The sequence below is a fragment of the Danaus plexippus genome, chromosome 27, assembly GCF_018135715.1.
Source record: "Danaus plexippus chromosome 27, MEX_DaPlex, whole genome shotgun sequence".
NCBI classification, from domain to species: domain Eukaryota; kingdom Metazoa; phylum Arthropoda; class Insecta; order Lepidoptera; family Nymphalidae; genus Danaus; species Danaus plexippus.
Window position 1 is genome coordinate 2,483,185 of NC_083555.1, and position 6,861 is coordinate 2,490,045.

The following is a 6,861-nucleotide window of genomic DNA, read 5'->3' on the forward strand; positions in this document are numbered from 1 at the left end:
ATTTTACTGTATAGGTACACTGATGTTTATTCTTTATTAATATGCAAATTGCTTTGATCGTAATGACGTTATTATATGAATACATTGTTCAACCGTTTTAAGAGAAAATGAAAATTGCTTTGATGTAATATTTTCTAACACATAATGGTTTTATGTACTCCTACTTGTTGTTTATCGCGGTTTCGAACCGGTTGGTAGCAAAACTTAAATATATAACATTGAATTATAATTTGTTTTTTTTTTTGTGTATGAGCTACATAAATGTTATAGTGCAATACAACTATGATAGCTTTTTTTTAAAGAGTTACAACCGTACTTGTACCCATTCATTTACATATTTTTGCATTTCTTGTTATGACACTATAGAATTATTTGTAACCAAAGACATGTTCTGGGAATTCATGACTACATATTTTTGCATTTCTTGTTATGACCATATAGAATTATTTGTAACCAAAGCCACGTTCTAGGAATTCATGACTGAATTTATTAAGCTTCATGCATGAATGAATTATGGAGTCATAGAGAAATTTCTATTACTCTTTCTATATATTTAGCTGGTTATAATACAATAAACAAATTAGTCAATATTTTTAAACTTATTTTTTTACCATGTATCTTAAGAGAATTGTTAAAGCGTTATATTTGTTAAGTCTATTTTATGTAGCGATAAAATCGACCATCTGGGCCAACTGCTATAAGTGTGAACTGGAGCTCTATTTTGCACTCAGAGAAAGTCCTAGACTTCATCATGGGCATGACCACCATCTCCTTACTATCCTAATTTTTCAATTTTTTTTTATGTAGTAGTTGGCGAACGAGCAGAAGGCCTTCTTGATGGGCAGTAGTCACCGTCGCCCATGGACTTCCGCAACATATACGTTACGGATGCGTTGCCAACCTTAGTAGTTGAGGAAAAGGGAGGTGTGGGAATAAGGAATGACAGGAAAGTGTGGGAACAGGGAAAGGGCAACCGGCTCACTCACTCATCGGACGAAACGCAGTCATGAATGACTACTGTACGCTGATCTTCTCTGAGAGGGTGGTTCTTCCCCGGTTGAGCCAGCCCACTTTTGAGCTAAAGTTATTTGACCACAGCTAGGCTCTACCACTTATATCTAATACAACAATCACATTAATCGATTTAAACTTTCGAAAATTGTATTTAAAACGTTTTTATAAAAGCAAAACCAAAACTTTTATACATCTTGTTACGTATGAATTTTTATAAATAACAAAATTATTCGATTAAGAAATCCACTATTAAAAAAACTATTTTTATCAAACAGTATTATAAATATAAAACAATCAGGTCTTATCGAATTACCGGTGAAAGGTCGGAGATATCATGTGTTTTTCTCTCATCGAAAATAAGGCTTTTATATATTGATACAATATGTAACCAAATTTGATACAATGAAACGAAACGTTACATTGTCTTTGAACTAAAATCATTAAATAAAGTATGAAATACAGAGTCCAATACATTAGGTACGAGGAATAAACAAGATAGCTCAAACAAAGAAAACATTATTGTTTCCATAAAATTTATTGTTTTATTAAAGTAAAATTTTAAACATTGAATTAAAAAAATATCTAACATTAGAAGATGGTGTAAATATGTTTTCAATATTTGGGACAAACATTTTTTAGGCCGTATGACATTTTGACAAAATTATCGTTAGGCATATCTGCTTAATATATAATGAGATTTGAAATTTAAAATACATTACATATAATATTGCAATATGATTAAAATTTAACGGTAAATTTCGCTTACACTTGGCTTGCAATGTTTGAGACTTTAGGAAGTTGAAATTACCATACACCTAACGTATATGTTTACATCTTATGATTTTCAAAATCTTAAGAACTATCCACTATTACGCTTTTAAAAAATTAATTCCTGACAGGGTCCTTGGCATTGAACATAAAAATTAAACCATATTTCAACAAAAATCTGCAATTTGAAGGTTTGTAATAAGAAATATAAGAAAAAGAATTTTTTTTTTATATAGAGAATTTCATTTTTAACATTATTAATATAGTATGTATTTAAGTAGTATATTAAAGTTTTTATGTGCTTTGGACTATCTTAAAAATAAATTGAATTGATAGGTACTTAAATCTAACTACATGTATATATAAAAGTCCTTATTTGAACATAGTAGATCTTAAATTCAAACCGACAAATTTTGCTTAGCTAATCTAAGGTTTTCTTGGTTTGGTTCGAAGTAAACCTTTTAGGTTTTTCGGATTCCAGATTTTGTATTTCTGTATCTTGGTTTACAATAAAAATTTGGTCCTAAGATATATCCACATGTCAATTGAAATTTAATTTTAACTTTCATTTCGTGACTTAGTAATATAAAAAAATTAATTCAACAAAAGCTCGATGACGATATTAAACTTTAGTATGAAAAAATCATTCCTATTTTGATTTTTCTTATTAATAAGAAAGGAATTAAAGCTGAATTTAAAGCATTAAGTATGTTTTCAATTTTTATTTAACAAAATTGATAGCACTTTATAATGTATATTTTAGCTGGAAATTAAATTTAGTCTAGTAAAAGCACTAACACTATATTTAATTTATATTGTGTGCATAAAACCTAACTAATCCTTAGTTAAGACATGTTAATTAGTTTTTCGTCTAACTAGTTGTAGTAGTAGTAGTATAACTAATCTCATTCACCATCCTGTACTAAAATATATTTACCTAATTTTTCACACAAAAATATTTTATGTCGTCTGTTTTAAAACCTTAATTCGCTCTAAATAGAAGCGGTATAATTGATAATAATTATTTAAGTGGTATTAAAAAATGTACCCGTTTTATGTCCCAAAGTGTAGGATATTTATTCGAGATAATATATATTCGAGAGAAATTACCAAAATAAAATCAGTAAAGATCTTATATATATAATACTTTACACATTGTTATGTTTTTTTTTGTGGTGGTGGCCTGGAAGTTAAAAGGCCCGCCTTTCATACGTGAGGGCGCGGGTTCGAAACCTGGCAAGTACCAATGTGATTTCCGAATCATATGTACTTTCTAAGAGTATTTAGACACCACTGACAAACGGTGAAGGAAAACATCGTGAGGAAACCTGGTCTTATAATTTCGAATTATAAGATTGAAATCGCCAACCCGTCTTGAGCAAGCGTGGCGATTAATGCTCTAACCTTCTCCATGTGAGAAGAGGCCTTTGCTCAGCAGTGGGCTCCGATAGGCTGATGATGATGATGATGTTTTTTTATATAATGACACATTTTAATAAAACAGAAAATTAATTGTAATTTGTAGAAAACAACAATAGATATATATTACAAAAAATTTATGGAAGAACATACAAAAACACTGAATAAAGTTTAAACATGAAATTAACAGATAACAAATTGCAAATGTTTAATAACAGAGTCCCCTGAGCCATTAAAGGGTTTATTAGTTAGCCCTATCCGAAAACTTTCAGATAGAGATTCTATTTTAATGGGTCGTTTTTCATAGAATTTGTGTTATCAAATTATTAAACTATTCAGTTATTTGCTAGACTTAAGCAAACAGTGACTGCCAAAGAAGATTTAAAACTTGATTTTGTCTAAAGTTTATTTTTTCTTACTTTACTTATATAGTTTTTTTAATAACATACAAAGATTATACCGCATTAGATGAACTGCACATTTTCGATTTTAACCCAGAAGATTTTTTCTCTCTTATCTTTAAAAAAACTTTATTATAGTAAAGAATAATTATATCAAAAGTACATTTGTTCAATGAAACTATATTTATGGATTTTGCTCTCAAATAGTAAGTATATCCTTTTGACTATTTAACTTCAGGAGTCCATTACTAACACTTACTCGCTTTACGTGGAAAATACATGAAAATATCCTCTAGTTATTGTTGTATCATATTATCATTTAGAATAGTAGTCAATGAAAAAATGAATACTACGGGTATTTTATTATTTTAAAAACTGTTTCAGTAACTTTACTAGTAACGTCGGGAGTATGTCATTTTTAAAGTAATAAAATACGCGTAGTAATCCGGAAAATATTAGTTTCATTTAAAAGAAAACCCGCGAATGTCTTAGATCTCATTAAAAAACGAATAGTTTGAAATTATAAAAACTTAAAAAAAAACAATAATTAATTTAAAAATATATAATAATTTTAACTCATTATATTATAAAAATGTTAAATATTGATGAGTTTAGTCCTCTGTTTCTTAGAAGTAAAATAAATGAATAAAAGTTTATAAGATATTTTTGTACTGAAATAATTTTCTATATGTATATGATTGAAAATTCGAGAACACATTGACAAATAAGTTTGATGAAAATGGAACATTTGATTTAGCTACGGTAGGATAATTCCAGCTCTACTAAATGAAAATTATGTCCCTTTTTAATTACTTTTTAAATATCAAAACACCGTAATTTGCATAGAGGATTGTTTTATCTAATTTAATGGATTAATTATTTGGATTGAAATAGTAAACTTAATATTTTTATAAGATATTCCCGTCTCAAAATGTTTTAAGTTTAACCATTCAAATACAAGCTGTTACCTAAACGTCGCCTTCACAAAATTAACATAGATTCAGTATTATAATTAATTATAAATAAATACAAGTTTTGGTTTCATATAATTAATAGCTATTTACATTTTCACTATACAACTTAAATTTGGTATCAGTTTCAAACAATTTTATCCCGGCAATATCCACAATATCCTAGGCAACATTAATTTATTATTAATTAATAATCATAAAAATAATTCTAAGAATTATAGTATATTACAATAACATAGTACGGCACAGATGGCGCCACTTGTAACAATATGTATAAATAATAATCTGTAAGATTTTTTCAAGTCCATGTTTAATAAAATTATATATTTGCAAAAATTGAATGCGCTTAAATTTTTATTGTAACCGATGTTTCAGCTATAATACAACATTACAACAACCTACGAGCGAAAAATGAGATGAGATGAGATGAGAAAGTGAGTGAGATCAGATTAAGAAGAGATTAAGGCTTACTAAAAGCTATTAAAAAGAATTAAGCTATTAGTATATAACAGTTTCATGTAAATATACGTACACACATTTATTCCTATATGTATGATCTGTCCTCTTAAATTATGACTCTAGAAATAGTTTTTCTAGGACATTATTCGTCAGCAAGTTAGAATATATAAAAATCTTCTATACTGATACAGATATGCGTGTATAAAATACTACGTAAGAAATGGTTCTAAGCTCTGGTACTGTAGTTATAAGATTACAAAAATATTTACCGTTATAACCCATCGTAAATCTACTAACAACACGATTATTAAAATATATATATTGTATACATTTCATTAATTATGTAGAGCAAAAATAATTAGGACTTATAATCTTCGTATTAGCATTCTTATAATTAATTAAATTGATCTATTAGCGATGTTAATAAAATTCATCAATATTAAATAAATCCTATTAATATTAATGGAGGAAAAAAGTAATTTTCGTAATCTTTTAGTTAGATATTCCGAAATTCTTGAGGAGTTATGTAAACAGCCCCATTGATTCCTTCCGGTCTTGTTTAGTTCAAGAAGTTTATTGATAATTTTGAAATTCTGATAGTAGAGTCCCCGAAGTAAATATTAAATGTACAGATCTAAGTTCATTGACGTGACTATCAAATATTCTCACTAAATCTCTAAATTATTTTCAAATTCTTGAATATATATTATATTAATTAGTTTCAGTAAAATGAGAAAATTGTATTAAAGTTTTCGGAAAGGTTTTGACTTGTAATTTATGACAAACCGTTGATTTATATACATCATAAATACAACAATATTATTATGAGCTAAACATAATTTGGTAGTAGATTATAAGTGTGACAGGTATTTATGAAAAGGGTGAATAGGCTGTTGCTAAATTAGTGCGTTCACTATCTTAGAGTGAAGAAAAAGTTTTATATAGGATCATTATTTCACTGTACCTTTAGAATCTTCTTCTCTTGTTTTCATATCAACATCATTTTACAAAAAAGGGTCTCTCAGTGGTCACTCGTTTTTGTCAATAGCTCTAGTTATAGTGTACAATTGGACGGACAGGTTCTCGGACAAATTCTTGAGCCAGAACTGTCAAGTGTTCTCAGTTTTAGCGGCTACAGGTGGATATTAAGTAAGACTCTCCTAAAATATTGTATTTGTGTAAATCTTCTTCAGATATTGTTTGCTCTGACCGCTCGAAGCCTAATATTTGAAAACTATGTTTGCATGTCGCCTGGACCTGTAAATGGTGGAACATATTGTTAATGAGTAAAGATGATAAGAAACGTTTTTATAATTTAATAGAATCAAACATCTCAGAGTTAATTGAATATTATTAAAATATTTGATGGGTGTAGCCGAAGATGAAGGTAGGACTTATACAGCCTTCCAAAAACCTGTCTCCTCTATTGACAATCACCGCTGTTTTTTTTATTATAAATTGAAGTGAGCATGCTCATAATCAAAATTTATTAATTGTTTCGTTAATTGTGAACTAAATATTTCTCTTTAAATCTATACTAGATTTTTATAATTTTGTGGTTAATTTCGCACGAACTCGCACGGTGAATCCTTGGATTGCTGAGAAGCTTCGTCTCATGGTAAGTAAGATATTTGATACAATGTCCTTCATTTCCCAGGTATGACACTGGTTTTTGAGGAACTAAGCAAGAGAAGGCCCTCGACTTTGTCGTAATTTTTGTCTACAAAAGTATTTAAATGTTCGAGAAGTAAAAGAAAAAAGTGCTACCTGAAATTAAGTAATAACCGTCACCTATGATCTGCAGTATGATGGATGTTTTTCCTTATTTT